Source organism: Callorhinus ursinus, unplaced genomic scaffold (assembly GCF_003265705.2).
Source record: "Callorhinus ursinus isolate GAN/ISIS: 27379988/994484 unplaced genomic scaffold, GSC_fseal_2.0 scaffold5, whole genome shotgun sequence".
In the NCBI taxonomy this organism is placed as follows: Eukaryota; Metazoa; Chordata; class Mammalia; order Carnivora; family Otariidae; genus Callorhinus; species Callorhinus ursinus.
The window spans coordinates 56,511,799-56,533,847 of record NW_027397067.1 but is presented as its reverse complement, the minus strand read 5'-3'; positions in this window follow the sequence as shown (position 1 = coordinate 56,533,847).

Here is a 22,049-nt window from a genome sequence, read left to right as displayed (position 1 = left end):
AAACTCTTGGAATTTCCTAAGTGATGAAGGTAATGAAAGTGTCTTTTGTTATATTAATGACTTAATTTAGGATGGGGGCTGGCTGCCAGTAGAGTCAACCATGTGATTCAAGGGTTGGAACTTTCAGTTCCTCTGACTCCATAACCTTTGAGGAGGAGCAGAGAGGGGTTAGAAGTTTAATCAATCACCAATGGACAATGAGTTAATCAATCATGACAATTGTCAACCAAGAAAAGAAGCTGAGTTAAAATAAAAACAAAAGCATTTGGGGGGTCTCATAATTGCAAGGTGGGGAACACAGATTTGGCCAGCAGCCCAAATAGTACCCCCTACACACACAGGTCCAGGAAACAAAGTCAAATATTTTTAAAGACAAAAGGGAATGTTTGTATATATTGTTTACAAAGAATTTTGATTGGCATTGGTGAAAGAAAGCTACTATTGGCTGAATATAATTGTTTACTAAGCCCAACACTAAGCAAAGTCTCTTACAATAACAAGTTGTAGGTTTTCAGGCTGAGTCCTTAAAATATTTGTGGTTTGGCCCAGTTCAAAAGTTCATGGTTCTACCTGGTGAGGACATGCATAGGCCCATCTTCTTAATGGCCCCCCAGCTCCCTTTTAAAACTCCTTGACACGAGTGACCCCATTTCATTTCACCTTTCACACTTTGTAATAAAGCCTCCATAAAAACCCCAAAGGAGAGGGTTCAGAGAGCTTCTGGTTTGGTGAACATGTGGAGGTGAGGTGCTGGGAGAGTGGCACACCTGGAGAGGGCATGGAAGCTTTGCACCCATTCCCCATACTTTACCCTGTGCATCTTTTTCATCTGGCTGATCCTAGTTATATCCTTGTATAATAAACTGGCAGTCTAAGACGTAAAATGTTTCTTTGAGTTCTGTGAGCCACTCTAGCAAATTAATCAAACCCATGGATGGGATCATGGGAACCTTTGATTTATAGCCAGTTGGTCAGAAGTACAGGTAACAACCTGGGCTTGTGATTGGTGTCTGAAGTGGAGGGAGGTCTTGTGGGACAGAATCCTTTATTTGTAGGATCTAATGCTATCTCCAGGTAGATCCTGTCAGACCTGAGTTGAATTGCATCCTACTGGCATCTGAGAATTGTTTGGTGTTCTGTGCTAGGTAACCCCCTACACATACATGTGTGTGTGCGTGCACACACACACACTGGAATTTGGTCTGGAAACCCAAAGACCATGTGAAAATAATTAAATGAAATCTTCACTGTCGACCTCAGAGAGTCGGGGACCTGGGGCGGCGAAGGAACTGAGAAAAAGAGACGACAGTACGGCAAGGCACAGGGGACCCCGAGCAAACAGCCCGAGGTTCCGAGGTTTATTTTCCATAGTCTAATATACCTTCTACAATGACATAGGTCTATAATGGTTTACGGCAGGGGCTTAGTAAGGCACATTCTTCCATGTACACAGGGTTAGTTAAGTGAAATAGGGGGAGTGGAGAAGGAGTAAAGAAACCTGTAACTGGCTGTGATCAATTAATGGTAAACACCATTGTACTCGGACTTTAACACAGGATAAGAGAACAAAGAAGGGAATGCACAGTGTGCTGTTTACAGCTGGCTTCCTATCTACAAACATCTTCTGCTGTGTACTTTAGAACAGACCACACACATCCCAAGGGCATTTCACTCTGATCCTTTCGGGTTATTTTTAACCCTGCAATCTCGCGTTTTCTCAGAGATCTCGGAGTCTGAACGAATATGCACCAGTGGCTGTTGTGGCGTTCTGTTTCCTACACTTTACCTCTCTCCATCCACAAAATGAATTCCAGATGGATTAAAGACTTAAATGTGAAAACTAAATTTTAATATTTCAAACATATGTAGGGTAGCTTTTACAAAGCACACACACACACACACACACACACAAAATCCTCACAAACCATGAGATACATAAAATTATCTACATTAAAATTTAAAAAACCAGATTTATGTGTGCAGTAAGACTTGATAAAAAGTAAATATCAGCAACAACTTAGCAGAAGAAATTTTAAACATAAAACCAAATAAAAGTATTATTCATAACACAAAATAATTGTTAAAAATAGTAATATAATATCTCACCCCCAATACACATACAAAGGTCCAAAGAATATTCACTGAAAATTCAAAAATCCAAAGTATGGGAAATCAAATCTGCAAAAATTCAGTATTACTTGTAACCAGGGAAATGAAAATATTTCTAAAACTATGAGATACCATTTCACACTTAACAGATTGGGGGAAAACTTATAGTACCAACTACTATCTAGAATATGGGAAATAGAAATAGTCATGTGCTCACCATAAATTATATAACGGTATAATAATTTTGTGTAGCACTTTGTCAGTAGCCGATAGAACTGATTATGTGCTTTTCCAACACTCCAGCAAAACAACTTCTCTGAATACCTGCTGGAAGAAATCTCAAATAATGCACAAGAAAACCTGCTCGGAGATGTTAATTGAATGTTTGCAATTAAAACAAATTAGAAACCACATAAATACCCACTAAGGGAAAATAGATAAATAACTTTTTGGTCACATGATACAAAATAGTCTTGCATTTAAAATGAGTGAGCCAAAACTCCAGGCATTTAGATGGGAAAATTTTTGAAACACAATATTTAGTGAACATATTGCTGAACGACATAAATGTTGTAGTATTATTTATGTAAAAGTTAACATTTACTTAAACTTTAACATGATATTATATGTTGCCTTGGGTTGCACAAATGTGTGGTAGAATATAAAACCTACATGGAAAGGATTCAAACCTCCTTCAGGATGGGGGCTATGCTTGGGGAGTTTTGTTTGTGTGGGAGGGAGTACTATAATTCTATTGTTTCGTATCTTTAAAAAAATTGGAAGCACATATGATAAATATTAATATTTGTTACCCTAGGGTAGGAGTGGATAGGTATTAAATTACTGTTTTTATTTTCTTTGTGTTTGAAATATTGTATATTACTTTTGTATAGGCGCTGTTCCAAGTTACCACAAATCAGTAGGTTAAAACCACAGATATTTATTATCGCACATTCTGAAGGCCAGAATTCCAAGAATTCCAGTAGTTTCATCAGGGCAAAATCCAAGTGTTGACAGGACCACACTTCCTCAGAAGGTTCTAGGGGAGAATCCATCCCTGGCCTCTTTAGCTTCTGTTAGCTGCTGGTGCTCCTTGGCTGTTAGTCCATCACTTCATTCTCTGCCTCAGGTTTTATACCACCTTGTTCTCTGTATGTCTCATCTCCTCCCTCCGTATTGCTTATGAGGACCCTTGGGATGGTATTTAGATTATCCAGGATAATTCTGCAAAATTTTACCATGTAAGGTAACATGCACAAATTTCAGGAACTAGAACCTGAAATCTTTGAGGACTACCATTTAGCCCACTACATTTTATAACAAATACAAGGAAAGAAATCAGACTAAAGAATAGTATTTCTTTCCTTTCTTCATTGTTTTTGTTGGAGGGGGTGTTTATTTTTTCTGTTTTCAACAGATATTTGCAGGGGACCTGTTATATAACAGGTACACTTTAAGCTTTGAAGATACGATAGTGAATAAGATAAACAAGGTACCAGACTGAAGGACCCTTGCACTGGAGTATGAAGGAGGCATGGTCAGTAATTATGTAAATAAAACCACTATAAAGTATGATAAATACTATAGAGGAAATATATAATGAGTGTCCAAAAATATAAAGGAATGCAAGAGAGCTACTTTCTGTTACTTTCCCAGGGAAGACTTTCTGTTTGGGGACCATTTAACTTATGACTAGGCGTTTAAGAGATGGTAATAACAAAGAACGAAGGAAAGAGTTGATGTAATTATAATACCTATAAAACCTGCAAAGTCATATATGTAGACTTTTCTATGTGTAAATTATTTCTAACCATTTTAGCCAACTTGCTTTATTGCCTTTGAAAACAACAACAATCAAAACACATGATTCAAACTAGGTATTTTGCAGGATGGATTTTTTTATTCATATGAAATGGAAAAAACTTACTTTCTTCCTTCTAGTAAATTCACTAGATAGTAAATACTACCACATAGCATTTGGCCAAAATGCATAAATGCAATAAGAAGAGATGCATTTATTTGTATGCTAAAAGGAGACACATTATTTACTGCTAATGAAAGAAGAAAAAAATTCTTACTGCAAAACATTAACAATTTACGGGAATAAAAATAACTTGAGAGTCCTACCCTTTCATATATTTCATATATACATATGCACATATAATCCATATCATATTTTCATATATATATATATATATATATCTCCATGGAGATGATGAAAATCTTCATGCCTGCAAGAAAGAATAACAAGGCAACTTATTGAACAAAAATGATTTTAGGGTGAGGAAAGGTGAATTTTGCTAAGGGATACTGAAGAGAAACATAACCAGAAAACATAATCAATAGATAAATGGCAGGAGGTCATTAACCACTGGCAATGCTAATTTTTTGTGTGAATTTCAAATGAAGACTATGTAAAGATGCTTTTGAAAAGTGTATGCCTTCTAAGTCCAATGTCATGGAAGTTAAAAATGTTACAAGAAACTATTCAGAAACAGTGAGGGTCCAATTTGCAATTTAGTCCCTTTGCCTAGAAATATTTCAAGAATTTACTCTGAAGGTCAGAATTTAAGAGTTTTGAGGATCTTGTCTAGGCATATGAGAGTGTGGCAGCAGCAATAGAATTCATTAAAAAAAAAAAAAAAAGACTACAGAAGCAACTGTGACCTGAAGGCCCAATGTTCCTAGTTGTATTTGATCTCCAAACGACAGGGTAGCATGTGACTCATAGAGGCAAATACTCTATCATCAAGTCCTACAGGGACAGTACACCCAGAAAGGATTTTAACATTTGACAGGGAAAGATATTCTATCATCATACCAGGCAAAGTATATTTTATGGAGTTTGAGGGTACAAACCAGTTGTGTATAACTAACTGAAACCAAAAAGAGATGCATACCATTCATTTCTCAGTTGGAAAACACATTTTTTTTTATTAAGAGATTTTCTTTTTTAGAACAGTTTTAGGATCACAGCAAAATTGAGCGGAATGTATAGCAAGTCCCCATATACCTCCAACCCACATATATGTGTAGCCTTCCCCATTATCAACATCCCCCACTAGAGTGGTATGTTTGTCACAAATGATGAACCTATACTGACACATATCACCCAAAATCCATAGTTTACATTAGAGTTTACTATTGGTGTTGTATATTCAGGGACTTGGACAAATATACAACGGCACATATCCACCACTATAGTATCTTTTGTATCTTATTATCTTATTATTGTATCTTTCACTGCCCTAAAAATCTGTGCTCTGCCTATTCATCCCTCCCTCCTTTCAACCCCTGGCAACCACAGATTTTCCACTGTCTCTATATTTTGGCCTTTTCCGAAATGTGTATAGATGGAATCATACAGTATGTAGCTTTTTTAGACTGGCTTCTTTTACTTGGTAATGTACATTTAAGTTTCCTCCATGTCTTTTCATGGCTTGATAGCTCATTTCTTTTTAGCTCAGTGTAATATTCCAATGTCTGGATGTACTACAGCTTATTTATGTATTCATCTACTGAAGGACATCTTGGTTACTTCCAGGTATTGGCAATGATAAAGAAAGCTACTTTGGATATGTGTACGCACATTTTTGGGTAGACATGAATTTTCATCTCCTTTGGGTAAATACTAAGGAGTGTGATTAATGTATCATGTTAAGAGTATGTTTCATTTTGTAAGAAACACCCAACTGTCTTCCCAAGTATCTGCACCATTTTGCATTCCCACCAACAGTGAATGTGAGTTTCTATTACTCCATATCCTTGCTAGCAATTGGTGTTGGCAGTGTTCTGGATTTTGGCCATCCTAATAGGTATGCTTTGGTACCTCATCGTTGTGTCAATTTGCATTTCCCTGCTGACAATGATGGGGAGCATCTTTTTATGTGCTATTTTCTATCTATATAGCTTTGTTGGTGAAATGTCTATTAAAGTCTCTGACCTACTTTTCAATCAGGTTTTTTCTTACTATTTTTAAGAGTTCTTTGTATATTTTAAGTACCAGTTCTTTATAAGATGTGTCTTTTGCAAATATTTTCTCTCAGTTTGTTTCTCATTTTATTCTCTTGACAGTAGATTTCACAGAGCATAAATATTTAATTTCAATGAAATCCAGATCATCAATTATTTCTTTCATGAATTGCATCTTTGCACTTTTACCTAAAAATCATCTTCATACTCAAGATCATTTAGATTTTTTCCTAAGTTCTGTAAGTTTTATGGTTTTGTATTTTACATGTATATTTAAATCTGTGATCATTTTGAATTAATTTTTGGTTGCATGTAGATGTTCAGTTGTTCCAGCATCATTTGTTGAAAAGACTGTCATTGCTCCATTGCATTGCTTTTACTCCTTTGTCAAAGGTCAGTTGACTGTAATTATGTCAACTTCTGGGCTTTCTGTTCTCTTCCATTGATCTATTTGTCTATTCTTTCACCAATACCACAGTGTCACTTCAATATGACATTCCTTGATTTCATTGTAGCTTTATAGGAATTCCTGAAGTTGAATAGTGGCAGTCCTCCCAATTTTATTCTTCTCCTTCAATATTATATAGGCTATCCTGGGTCATTTGTCTCTCCACACAGGCTTTAGAATCAGTTTGTTGATATCCAAATAACTTGCTGGGATTTTATTGAATCTGTAGAACAGGTTGTGAAAAACTCACATCTTAATTTTGAATAGGTCTATTCAAATAGTTTATTTTTTCTTGTGTGAATTTTGACAGATTGTGGCTTTCAAGGAATTGATCCATTTCATCCAAGTTATCACATTTGTGCTCATAGAGTTGTTCACATTATTCCTTTATTATCCTTTTAATGTCCATGATCTCTGTATGATGTCCTTACTTTCATTTTTAATATTAGTAATTTGTGTCCCCTTTTTATAGTAGTCTGGCTAGAGGTTTTTGATTTTGTTGATATTTTCAAAGAACCAGCCTTTGTTTTTTTTCTTTTTTTAAACTTTACTGATGCCGTGTTTTCAATTTTATTGATTTCTGCTTTTCAAGTATTCTTTTCTATTTACTTTGGATTAAATTCTCTCTACTTTTTCTAGTTTCCTAAGCTGCAAGCTTACGTTATTGATTTTCGATTTTCTCCTTTTCTAATATATACATCAATGACTATGAATTTTCCTCTAAGCACTGCTTTTGTTGCATCCCACAAATTTTGATAGGGTGTGAACACTATTTTTTGAATACACTGCTTAAAAAGATAAGCATAATTCAAATGCAGTGTCATTTTTTTTTTTTACTTTTAAAGATGTGTATAAATTGTGTGTTTAGTGTTTTTGGATTATAATTCTTATTATTTTGTGGGAAAATTCATTTTTATAATATAGAGTAGTAAATGCATGGGTAACAGTGAACTCAGAAATTCGCTTCACACTTTAACCTTGATATTTTCCTCTTCTGGCAATCATTCCTCCTCTTTTGAGATTTTTGAGATTTACTACCATTTCACTACTGTTTTATCCAATTCTTTGTTCTGCAGCAGTTAAAGAAAAAATAAAAGGTTCATTGATGAAACATAGGTATCTATAAAAATTACCAATGGGAATGTCCTAGGGACACTGAGAATGTGATCTTCCAGCACCAGCAGCATGAGATTTTCTGTTTTTATTCAAAGTATACTAGTATATACTGGAAAATACATGTTTTCATTAGTATTTTTCTTTTTTATCCATAAGTCAAATTATCAAAATATTTTTTACAGTTTTCAAAAAAGCTTTATCCTTCTGTCCAGGCTCAGTCAGAGTCTGGTAGAGGATCTCTCATTGTGGAGAATAGTCATTTCTTTATCATCTGCTTATTGACTTATCAACCAGCTCTTTCTTGAAATGTCATAACTTGAATGTTATGTCAGAATTGTATCTTGACAGTCATCTTTTGGGAAATTGTGTCCATGAAGGGTAAAGTTCTTCAAAACCCTGTGACTTACCTTAAAGATTTTTATAAGCAAATTTACCTCTTCTACTGGAAACATTAAAAAACTTCCTTGATTGCTGTAAACATCAGCAACTGTTTTGGAAATTGTGCAGAGAATATGCTAGTAACTCAATTATGGTATACATAGAAATATTAAATTATGTGACATTATACAGTCACACCTTCTTTTATTACACCTCACTTTGTTGTGCTTCACTGATACTGTGGTTTTTACAAATTGAAAGTTTGTGGTAATCCTGAATTGAACAAGTCTATCAGCACCATTTTTCCAACAGCATTTGCTCCCTTCTTTTCTCTGTGTCACATGTTGGTAATTTTTACAATATTTAAGCTTTGTCATTGTCATTATTTGATTTGCCACAATCTTATGATTAAACTTTAACAGATGAGGTGTTGCTTGTTATGGATGAGCAAAGAAAATGGTTTCTTGAGTTGGTATCTACTCCTCATGAAGATGCTATGGAGATTGTTGAAATGACAACAAAGGATTTAGAATATTATACAAACTTAATTGATAAAGCAGCAGCAAGATTTGAGCAGATTCACTCCAATTTTGAAAGTCTACTGTGTGCAAAATGCTATAATAGCATTTCATGATGCAGAGAAATTTTTCATGAAAGGGAGAGGCAATACATGTGGCAAACTTCATTGTTGTCTTATTTTAAGAAATTGCCACAGCCACCCCAACCTTCAGCAACCACCACCTGATCAGTCAGCAGCCATCCACATCGAGGCAAGATCCTCCACCAGCAAACTGATTACAGCTTGCTGAAAGCAGGATGATGGCAAGCACTTTTTCTTTTAGCAATAATGTATTTTTAAATTAAGGCATGTACATTATTCTTTAAGACTATGTTATTGTACACTTAATAGACTAGACTATAGAGTAAACCTAACTTTTATATACACTGGGAAACAAAAAATTTCATTTGACTCACTTTATTATAATATCTGCTTTATTGCTGTGGTCTAGAACCAAACCTGTAATATCTCCAAGATATGCCTGTACAGCAATTTTTTATCCTTATTAGAACATTCTTTAACTGGGCTGTTTTATTTTTTCCTGATAAATCATTTCTTGTAGATAGAGCCTAAATCAGACTTTGTGACTAAGTTTTAATACATTATGTATTCATTATTTTCCTGGATTGCTAGCTTCTTATAAACATAGTATCTTACATTAATTGATATGTTAGTGTATTAAATTTTATATATTCATGCCTCATATATTCATAATGAATAAATGTATATGTGGTATATCACTGATACTAAAAAGTTCATGTTTTATTGTTTCATTAGTAGATATGAGAACAGTTTAACATTATTTGAAATTTTGCCTCTTCTTAACGTTATATTGACATAAACAGCTGCAGCTCCCTAACAGACAAAAGAGCTGAATTGAATCTAGACTAGGTTAATGTCTAGATATCTATACGTTTTTCAGGACAGCACTTGCTTTGAACATCATATAAACATTTTGCCAATTATATAGCTGAATGGAATTTGATGAATAGCTAAATCTCATTGCTATGTAATACATAGGGAAAACAATAGATTTTATTTTTGAAGGGAATGTGTAAGATTTATCTTGGAGAGATTAAACAACATCTTTGGTTCTTACTGCCAAAGTCCACCTCTCACAAGAGAAGCTAAAAATGCCAGAGCTGTCTTTATTCCTGTTCCCTTTACTGTAGAACATAAATATGAGTTTTGATCATAGAGTTTTGATCATAGCCAATGGGGCCTAGAAAGAGAAGCATAGAAGGAGAAAGAGATAATCCCTTCTTTCATCTTCTGTAAGTTGGTGTATATACATAAGACACATGGGTCTAAATTAGCTATCCATGATCATGAGGAAACAAGCCTAAGAACCATGCCAATAATTTCAACAATTGCAGATATAAAAAGACAGAACAATCCTGGATCCTTGATTATATTACTAATTCTGGAAGTGTTTCCCTCCATATTTCTTATCATATGAGATTCCTTAAGTCTCTTTCCATTAGATATTGTTTTCCTTGTATTTCAGAGTATCTTAACTAAAAAAACCCCAAAAACAAAAAACAAAGTATCTTAACTGATACACATACCTCATCCAATCCATCTATATTTTCTTTCAAATCTCCTGGGAAAACATATGTTGAATTGATTTCATTGTTTAATTCCCTAGGCTATGTTACCATCATCTCTGTTTTCCTTGCTTCTACTTTTGTTGCCATTTAAATCACCACACAACTAGAATTGTCTTTTTAAAAAATATATGCATTATTATTTCACCTTCCTGCTTAAAATTCTCCAGCACTTTCCCACTGCATTTAGGGAAAAATAATTTAAGCTCCATGTTCTGAATGTGGCCTTATGTCATCTGCTCTTGCCTACACCATCATCATTCAATACCACTTTCTGACTCATTCATTATGCTTTAGCCAGACTGGAAATTTTTGGTTTCGTAAATATGTCAAGATGCTTCTATCTTAGGATTTTTCCATAAACATCTCTGCTGCTTATAATGCTTGTCCTATTGACTTTATAACAACAGAATCCTTTTTGACATTCACACCTCAACTTAAAATGGCACCTCCTGAAGGAAACTCTCCATGACAATCTAATTTTAATTAGACATCTGATGGCTTCCTTTCATTACACTCACTCTAATTATTCAGATAGTATTATTGCTGTATGTTTTCTTTTGTCTTTTATTAATTAAGCATTTTTTATTTGATTTCCTTTAGTAGAATGACAGCTTTCTATAAGGAGAAACCTTGGTATTTGATTTCATGTTGTACATATCTAGGACACTACTGCATTCAGAATAGGCCTTCAGTTTACATTTGTTAATTATGAAAAAGTGCTCAGTCCCTTGTCATTTCCCCAATCTTAGTTATATTTTTTTTATGCTGGCATTTCATGTTCCATCCTCTCCCCCTGCTTTTCTGTGCTTAGTTAGTATAAGTCCAATCCAGAGGACTTCATTACATTTGTATATATTGGCAAAATTCAATTTCCAAGCCTAGAAAATTAAATACAGAATTTCTAGAATATAGCAAAAATATTTTGTGGCTCTAATAGTATTCTAAATATTCAGATAATTTTTTTCAAGGAACACCCTATATGTTTGTCCCAAGGTCCTTAAATGCATCTCAGTGTTTTTTCCTATATGCATTCTTTGCTCCCTAATTCCTTCTCAGTCGAAGTAGTGCAAAATCACTATATTGTACACCTGAAACTAATACTACATGGTATGTTACTTAACTGGAATTTGAATAAAAACTTAAAAAATAAAAGAACAAAAAGAAAGGGAAAAAATAGAATTCTTGATGTTCCAAATTATTGCCTATAAGTTCATTTCTCCCCTTTCTGGATTTTTGGGGGATTATTAAATATGAATTAAAGTAAGTTTTTTAAAAGAAGTTTTTACACTGTTTCATGTTCACATTTTAAACCCTTAATTTAATAAAGATACTAAATCACAGTGAACAAATTGCAAGAATGTGTTTAATTTATTTGTAGATGGACTATGGTTTTAATAAGGTACTATAGACTTTAATGAGGAAAAGCCTCTAAAATCATAATTTGATTTCAGTATTACTAATAAAACATTAGTGTAGGTTCTTAAAAATTGGAACATGATTTTAGTGTGTTACCACTTAGTTCAAGACTTCTTCAGCGTATGGTCCATTTTTATAACCCCAGTACTTGACAAAGTGTCTAACACCTAAGAAGTATGCAAAAATTTCGTTTAAACTGGTCTATAGTGCTCATGATCTTTGCAGTGGTAAATTTAAAAATAAAGACAGAGAAGCAAAAAAAGTCTTCCATGCCATCATTGACAAAAAAAAGCTTTTATGTAGTTCCATAAACCTTGAAACTGATACTTTTTTTAAAAAAATATTTTATTTATTTATTTGAGAGAGGGAATGAGATAGAGAGAGCATGAGATGGGGGGAGGGTCAGAGGGAGCAGCAGACTCCCCGCCAGGTAGGGAGCCTGAGGCGGGACTCGATCCCGGAACTCCAGGATCGTGACCTGAGCCGAAGGCAGTCGCCCAACCAACTGAGCCACCCAGGCGCCCGAAACTGATACTTTTAATACTGTATATCATCCCATTCTCATCCCTACCTCTTTTCAACCAAATTACCTATGCTTGTATTTCCACGTCCCCTTGTCTTTGATTTTACTTTTTATTTCTTGGCCTTAAATTTTATTTCCCCATTTGTCAATGTGATGAATCTCTACTCAACTGAGACTGACCCTGTGTGTTGGCTGTTTCAACCCCAACCACATTAACTCTCTTCCTTATGGCCTTTCACTCCAGAGACTAGAGAATCTAGACATTCTCCACTCAAATACCTTTTCAGCTCAAGAGGGGCACAGGATAAAATTCTCACAACTGGGATATAAAAATTATAGTGGAAAAGTGTTGCTTTCTTTACCAAAGAAGCAGAATTTAGGGTGCCTGGGTGGCTCAAACGTTAAGCGTCTGCCTTCGGCTCAGGTCATGATCCTGGGATCAAGTCCCACATCGTGCTCCCTGCTCAGCGGGAAGCCTGCTTCTCCCTCTCCCACTCTCCCTGCTTGTGTTCCCTCTCTTGCTGTCTCTCTCTCTCCGTTAAAAAATAAATAAAAAAATCTTAAAAAAGAAAGCAGAATTTACTGGAGCTTTCTATCTAGTTCCTTCCTGAATTTGGATATGTTATCTGGAACTGCAGTGCCCATTTTTAAAAGCATAAAAAAGGTCAGTTGAACCAAAGAGATGCTGGGCCTGATTTTGCTCAACACTGACAATGCTGGCAGGCTCCTACCTCCACATTTTTCATCATTAAGAGAAACAAATCTCTATGTATATTCTAGTGTAGGCCAAGTTTTGTATTAACAATTAATAGACATCATCTGTTAAGACCCAGCCAAAATATTAACCTCTTTTTTTTTTAAAGATTTTATTTATTTATTTGAGAGAGAGAGAGAGCACATGAGAGGGGGAAGGGTCAGAGGGTGAAGCAGACTCGCTGCTGAGCAGGGAGCCCGATGTGGGAGGGGACTCGATCCTGAGACTCCAGGATCATGACCTGAGCCGAAAGCAGTCGCTTAAACAACTGAGCCACCTAGGCGCCCCTTAACCTCTTCTAAGATGGATTCAGCAACCCTTCTGGGCAGAATCAATGGTGCCCTTACCTGACATCCCACTATTCTTTGTTTATAGAGCTTCTTTAACCTCAGTGTCCCTATTATTTAATGGTCTGCCTGCTATAGTATTTTTCTTACTTGTTAGACTGTGATCTTCTTGAGGGCATGAGTTATACTTTATTTATTTTTGAAGCCACAAAATCTAGACTGTGTCTTGGAGAATGTAGCTTTACAAAAAAAAATGCATTTTAGATTGAAAATATTTAAAACTTTATCTGGTATGGGGTTAAAGCAGTTATACTATGGTAGATATTAAGAGATCATTGTTAATTTTGTTAAGTGTGAAATGGTATTATGGTTATATAAGGAAATGTCAGGTTTGGGAGTTATATTTTGAAGTATTTAAATACTGTTAAAAAAACAGAATCCAAATGAGTAAGCTTGAAAATCTAATTGGCTTTATTAAATGATTCATGAATAGCAAGTAGAAAGCTCCAAGGAGCTGTACCAAATGGAAGGTTTTTAAAGATAGAGAGGGGGTGGATAAAAGGAATTTATTCGTAAGGAGTGTATCGTTTTAAGCAAGGTCGCCCTCCTAAGTGGAATGGGAAGAGTCTATAAGGGAATTACATCCCAATATTGACTAGGAAATTCCAGTTTGTCTGGTTAAAGGTTACATCTCTGGTGGGGGTAAAACTGCGGTTAGGCTAGGTGTTAAGTTGATTTACTGACTTGGGCCTTTAACATAAGTGACACCATTTTGGGCCTGTGGTTTTCTTTTAAACAGTACAGATTGCATTATATTTTAAAATACTTTATAAAACAAAATGGGGTGAGGAGTGATAAAAACAAGTGTGTGAAATGTAGATAATTTTTGATAGGTACATAGACATTTGTTTTACTCTATATTTGTGCAGAGTAAAATTTCCATAGCAAATTTTCATAGCAAATTTCATAGCATGAGGCCAACTTCTATAATTCAGTTCCAATCAAATGTTCTTTCTGTTTTCATTTGAAACTTTCTAGTATGCTTATAACTTTAATCTTAAGGATATCTTCTTAACAAATAACTTAATATGTGAAAAAAACCACAAGCACTTCTAAGTACATATTATGATTCATTTCTTTCTACTAGCACACTTCGCATTTAAAAAGTAAATGGAATTCATATAAGATGCCACTATTGAACTTTTATTTTGCAATCAAGCTATTATGTTTATATTAAAATGCAAAAAGGTTTTTTATAAGGAAATATGAAAATGAATTAAAGCAATATTGACTCCTAACCCTTATTAACATAGGATTAGCTTTCAAAGAATAGAATTGATTTAGCAAACACCTATTCATTTTAACTCAGGACAAAATTACCCTGTAAAATAATAGTGCATCAAACACTAAAGAAATGCATACTGAAAATTGGCATTTGTCCATTCAGTGCACATGAAATATATAAAATTAAAATCAAGAAAGGAGTAATTTAAATGTAATCAAAGGGGAGTTTGAGTGGTTCAGATAGAAAAAGTACTTTCCGTCTGTTCTTCCATTCATCTTCATGTACTTATAAAAATATAACTTTTTCCATTTACTTAAGATGAATATATTTTCAAATTTCAGAAAACAGAAGCTTTAAATGCTAGAAAATGTTGACATCTCTCAACTTTAGATGACTTACAAAAGTCCCTGAGGTATTCCTCTTCCTTAAACACTTATGCTAATTGACACAGTTCACTCTGATAGCTTATCAGTGTGTTCAAAGGCTTTCCTGTGATTTCTGCTCTTTATTTCTTTACTTACTTAAATTGTTCAGGTTTCTCCATACCTAATATCCCCAACTCACTTCATCAAACCGGGTGACCTCTTCGTATTTCTCAATACATTTTTCAATGGCATAAAATACACCATACTCTATCCATGGTTGTACCGAATATGGGTTGGAAGGGGTAGAAAATTCATATTACACACCTAAAGATTTATGCTGTCTGTAGGAATTATTCTCATTTTTACTATTTAGGACAGCCTCACTTCCATTCTATATATTTATGTAGGGGAGAAAAAACAATTTTCCCTTTATCCTTGGAATTCTTAGCTGAGACTCACGGTAATAAAAGACAGGTTAACAAGAAAAAACAAACAAAAATTTAACGTGTCTACCTCATGTATATATGGGAGATAACCAGGAACAAATAAGTAACTCTACAGAGGTGGTTTAGAATTCAAGATTAAATACTATCTTAATAGGGAAAAAGGAAGAGAGAGATAAGCCACTTACCAGGAGAGTAAATGATATTTAGGAAAGATGAAGGGGCCCTTAGGAAAATAGATGGGAGGTAAGATAGTTTGTGATAAATTGTCTGGGTGTGGTTTTGACTTTTAGTCTCCTTTACCGTGATGAGTCCATTTTCCTCAGTTGATAAACTCCTGGGGAGAAAATTTATGACAATTGAGTTCCTTTTTGAGGAGCTATCTTTAGGCAGGTAAGGGGAGTTCAGAGAAAGACTCTTTTTGCATTTGCTCTTTTTCCAGTGACTACAGCTCAAAATAATATATCAAAGTGACAAATTTGGGGGTGGCATGCCTTGACCTCCTATGGTCATATTTTGGAGTGGCATACTCTTCTGCCCTTCACTTACAGAGCCTATGATCTCAACATTTGCTTTCCTTTTCTGTGCGTAACTTCCTGGAAGTGTAGCTCTTGTCTTTTGCTCTCATTGCTTTTCATTCTGAAGGTGATATTCTATAGTCCTGTTAAATATACGTGTGTATTTATGTGTGTGTGCATCTTGTATTGGACTGTAAGAGCGGATGAAATAAATTCATTTTACTCTTCACATCTTTGGACACTAATCATCAGCATGTGTAAGACCCTCCTTTAGTTAATTTTCACTGATCAGTGGTACAGTGTTTACTTGTTTCATTTGGTCTATCAAACTCTGTCCTTCATCTTTTGCTTCCAATTTTCTCTTCTTTTTCTCTCCTTTCATAGAAACCTACTCTAAAACGTTCAGGTTGTGCCCTTGGATGTGAGATATCTTTGAAGAAATATATTGGGTATTGTGAATCTATGTATCTTAAATAACTTGTGTTATGGTGTAAATATTTTCCTGTTTCCTGTAAAAAATAAATAAATAAATCAGAACTCTTATGATCTACCCAAGTTGCTACAGTTTCTCCATCACAGTTAATTTAATTATGGCATTGATTTCAAAGGATGTCTTACCACATTTTACTTAATCATTTCTTTCTAATGCAAACTGACTGCCTATATTCCCCCCAACCCAGATAGTGCTGGAACCCACACAGTTCTGAGAGATTTCTCTGAAGTATGTATCCAGGGGTCAGAATATTTTTTTTTCCTAGAGTTTATGTTTATTTCTTTTCCAAATATATCAAATTGTGCCCAAGGGGCAACAACTCATTACACTCCCACCAGAAAAGCATGAGAGCTCCTGTTAGCACATCCGAGACAGGGTATCATCTTTTCCTACTCATTTTGGTTAATCTGAGGGTGTAAAATTGTATCGTAGTGTTGTTGAAATTTACATTTTTCTGATTACCAAAAAAGTCTAGCTTATTTCCATAAATTTGTAGCCATTCTATGAATTACCTATGCAAATTTTTTTACAACTTTTTCTTGAACTTTATATTTTCTTGAAAATTGGGAATCAATCACACATTAAAATATTAGTATTTGTCAGGTTTAGCTGCTGAAATATTTCCTCCCAGTGTGCTAATGTCTATCTGTTAAATTTGTCTATGGTTTCCATGGCTGAGTATACTTACTGTTTTATTTCTGATGTTTATTTTAACTTTTAAGTGTGTGAAAAGATTATATGGCTGAATAAATTGCTTCATAATGAAAGTGATGATGTTTTTTGGTTTTTGTTTTTTTCTGTGGAGTGGGAAAATCCTCAAATGAGTCAGAGGAAAGAAAAAAAACCTTCTGCCATTCAGTTTTGTAATTAATGATTTATTGTACTGGATATCACTGTCAAATCATTTTTACAATAAATTTTCAACAAACTTCCAGCAGCAATAAACTCAATAAAATAAAAGTACATGTTTAATGAAAAAGTAGATACCAAATTTAAAATTTTTTAAAATAGTTGATAAACTTGTAACTTACCCAAAGTATTTGTTAACATTTAACTGCCCACCATGGGGGCTGTGCCAATATCACTGGCCACAGAAAAGCCGGAAGACACACGTTTACTAGGAAAGCATCATATCTACTTCACAAGTTAACCGGTATTTAAAACACTGTGTCTGAATATGGAAATTGAACGGGGTGGTTGCAGAACTGTGTAAAATTCAACTTTTGAATCAATTATCTAACTATTCTGCTAAATAAATTTGGCCCACTTTTGATATCAAGTTTGTGTGTGTGTGTGTGTGTGTGTGTGTGTTTGTAATTATGAGAAGTAGGATGATAGCTATGGATGTGTTAGAGCCATTACCAGAAGAGCTTTGCAAACACTCCTACGGTGTGTAAAGCAGCGTCATCAAATACATCAATGGGAAGTCAGTTAATTCCTATAACAGATCATTTGTTCATCTAATTTGTGAATTAAAGAAAAGTTTTTGAAGTTCATTCTGTCAGAAACACCTGACATTTTTGTGAAAGGTATTTTAAACTCCTCATTAGGAGGCTCAATGTTAAATATAAAATTGTATTTGTCAAGATAATATAAATACAAACTTGGGGAACAAAATGCCATGGTATAACCATTGTTACTACTAATTTAAGAAGCTTATGAGCAGAAATGTTCTGGCACTTTTGGGATTTATGTATTTTTGAAATTTTTGAAATTTATAATTACATGTGAACAAGTGACAATGATCTACCAAAGAAGTGGTAGTAGTAAAAAATAACAACTATTTTTACATATACAGAGTATTTTTTTAATATTTTATTTATTTATTTGACAGAGAGAGAGAGAGAGACATCGAGAGAGGGAACACAAGCAGGGGCAGAGAGAGAGGGAGAAGCAGGCCTCCCGCCGAGCAGGGAGCCCGATGTGGGACTCAATCCCAGGACCCTGGGACCATGACCCGAGCAGAAGGCAGACGCTTAACAACTCAGCCACCCAGGTGCCTCTATACAGAGTATTTTTAAGAAGATAATATATATAAATGCTAAAAATAAGCACTGCAATACTATTTTCTAACTTTCTGCTTACTGGGGATTTTCATAACATTTAAACTTTTAAAAATTATTTATAAATGAAATTTCTAGAATAATATTAAACTATTTTGTAAATACATTCTCTAAACTTTTGGGTGCATTTTGTTCAAACTCAGCTGGAAACTTTTAATTAAAGTACTTACAACCAAGGACTGGTGAAAATTCAACTTTTGAAGTTTTCTGTAAGTTTTAATTATTGAAATTAAACTTCTGCAAAAGGGAAAACATTGAACTGTATTACTCCATAATCAAGGTAGTAAATAAATTATATGATAAAAATTCAAATGATATGTAATATTAAATTTTGAAATATGATCTTTGTTCTTTATAACGTATCAAATATAGGATGAATTTTTTAAATTTTATTATGTTAATCACCATACATTACATCATGATTAACATAACATAATAAAATTTTTAAAAAATGCCTCTTTTATTTTTTAAATAGATTTATATTCTACTGGAATGTAATGAAATTAGGGTCTATCTTTTGCAGTATCTAAATTTAGCTAAACATTCAAATAGTTAAGTTAATTTTATCTTGTGAAAATACTTTTTGAATAAAAGTGTCCTGAGTGAAGGTAAAAATATGGTATTTGAAAAATATTTCAGCTGATTTATTTATACATTTCAATACAAAAAGAAAAATAGCACCAAGGAGTATATTTCTTTTTGACTCTACCAGGTACTTCAGCATCTGTGAGGAAAATATTTTTCAATTTAAAAATGATGACCTACTGAGATAAAGTAGTTGAAATTTTTAATGATTTTTAAATTCAATAATATGCATTTCTGGAGAAAATTACAGGGAATTTTATTAAAAATTAGGGATAATAACAAACTCCTGGACCCTCTTGATACTTAAGGCTTTTAGGTGGTATCCTTTCTTCTAAGTCATTTCCAAGCTCCATGGACTGGCTCTCTAGTTAACTTTTGTCTTGATGATTTGCCCACCTTTGGGATCATCATATTCAATTTCTAATTTTCTTTTTTAGTATTTATAGTCAAAACCTAGGATGAATTTGTGTTGGCATAACACTAAATGTGGGTACTTTTTTCTGATATCAAAGCCCAATATCTGACACTGATGTGTGAGGATATTTGTGTATGACTAAAAGTTCTTATTAGGATATAGGCTGTTGAACATGCTTTATTGATGTATTTTGCTGCTTCTTATACTATTTAAAAATTATATCAGCATAGTGTTTGGAATCTTCTCAAAAAAGAAGAGCACTTATATCCATTATAAACTTAAGCAACATATCTTCTCAAATAAGTATATCATGTGTATCTCTAAGGTGTGGTGTCATGATTCAGAAGGGCTCCTCTAGCTGTGTATGGGACCATTGCCACACACTCCTACATTCCAGGCTGCAACTCAAAGTAGTAATTGATTATATTCTCCATTTAGGTCTTTCTGGTAGAGAAGGATCTCTGACTAAATGATTCAATTTGGGTGAGAGATTTCATTTGTCTTTTTGGCATTTGTTTTGGATTTTTGTTTCTGTTAGTTTTTGATATTTGTAGTTTACTCATTTGAGTCATAAATATAGGATCAGTATGGTTTAACTACACCGTATATTCAGGAACTTATTTAGTTCATAATGATAAATGTGAGATGTTATCTTGACCAGTAAATGCACAGTTGAAATGTTCTAATGAAGTTTAGGATTTCTTGCAATGACAAAGTAATGAAGTAGTCACACATATGCCAAGTAAATAACAATTTTTTAATTAAATAAAATAACTAAAGAGCTATTTAAAGATAGAAACTTAAGGAACATTTTATATCAAAAATTGTAACAAGAAAGCGTAAATACAACAAATTCATTATTTATTGGATCAAGATGAGAAACCAGCCCCCCTTGGATTTAGCTATGAACACATAAACACAAGTAAATGAGATATCAGGAGAATTATCACTTATAGGTGTCAGAGATTATAGTATTAATCTGGAAAAAACAGATGGAAATTGGAGGGTAAAATCAGAATCCTGAAAACCATTAGACTGACTTCTAAATATGGAATATAGATTGCAAAAACATGATTGACAGCTAACCGTGTGTGAGAGAGAGACTCTGTGGGCACAGCAAAAATACAGGCAGAGAGAAGAAAAACAATCTATTCATAAAATATACATCCATGAACTTAAAGGCAAATCAATAAAATTATCCAATTTGAAGGATAGAAAATATTTTTTAAAATTAATTGATAGTAAACAGAACCTCAGAGACCTGTGGGGCAATGTAAGCCAGTCTGACATATGGTCAAAAGATTTGTAGTAAATGAGAAGAGAAAGAAAGAGGGAGAAAAATATTTGAAGAAATAATGGCTTAAAACTTCCCAAATTTATGGAAAAGATTAATTTGCAGATCCAAGAAGCTCAACTAACCCCAGCTAAGTTGAATACTAAAAGCATATTTAACATTGGAGTGGCTTATTCCAAAGGATAAAAGAACACAACCTGTAACTAAGAATTCTACATCCCACCAAGTTATCCTTCAAAAATGAAGAAGAATAAATCCATTTTTAGAATAAAAATTGAGAAAATTTTGATTTTTTTCAAAGATTTTATTTATTCATTTGAGAGAGAGAGCGAGAGCATAAGCAGAAGGGAAAGGGGGAGAGAATCTGAAGCAGACTCTGTGCTGAGCACAAAGCCCAATATGGGGCTCCATCCTATGACCATGAGATCATGACCCAAGCTGAAACCGAGCATCGGACGCTTAACTGACTGAGCTACCCAGGTACCTGAGAAAATTTTGTTTTGTTTCTAGATTGCCATTATAAGAAATGTTAAAGAAACTCCTTCAGTCTGAAAGGAAGTGTCATTTGATGAAAACTTAGATCTATAAGTTGTGGAAGGGAGTTTTTGGGGAAGAAATATTTTTAGGGTAAAAATACATTCTATATTCGAAGGGAGTTTTTGGGGAAGAAATATTTTTAGGGTAATAGATACATTCTATATTCACTTTGTGGTAATTAAATAAGTGTATTTGTCAAAATTTATCAAATTGTATACTTAATATGTTATTGTATATAAATTATATCTCAATAAAATAATTTTTCAGTGGAAAGGCCCTCAGATTGGTGTGGTATGGCAAAATTCCCGATTTGGTTCTTACTGTGAAGAAAATAATTTCACATCACTATCTACATCATTACACTTCTAATAACTCCTGATGAAACCTGGAAGAAAATTTGTGTTGGAGCTTGGATCATAGTAAAAAATGCCAATAATGAGAGTTCAGCATAATTGTAAACAGGAGAGTTACAAGTACTTGGATAATTGACATTTCTTTAGGGTAAGCAACTTCCAGTTTAAAATGTTTTTAACTGGATAATTTGACTTAGATAAAATAGTTAATCGTTTAAGGACTGTGGAAATACAAATTGTCAGTTTGTTTTATAAGTGGACTGATTTAAAACACAAAGTATAATGGACAGAGTTCCCATTTTGGCTTTAAAATATAAATCTAAAACTTTTAGCTTTAAAAATTATTTAGAAAATGAGTAAAAATTACAATTAAGATAGGAGAAATTGAATAAATTAAATCCTAAGGCTTATATGTAGAATGGAATGGAAAAGAAAACAAGCATTGCTCTAGTCTTTAATGAACCAAATTTTCTCAATAGGTAAAAAAAATAAAGAAAAATATGGAAAAATTAAAGAAATTTAAAGG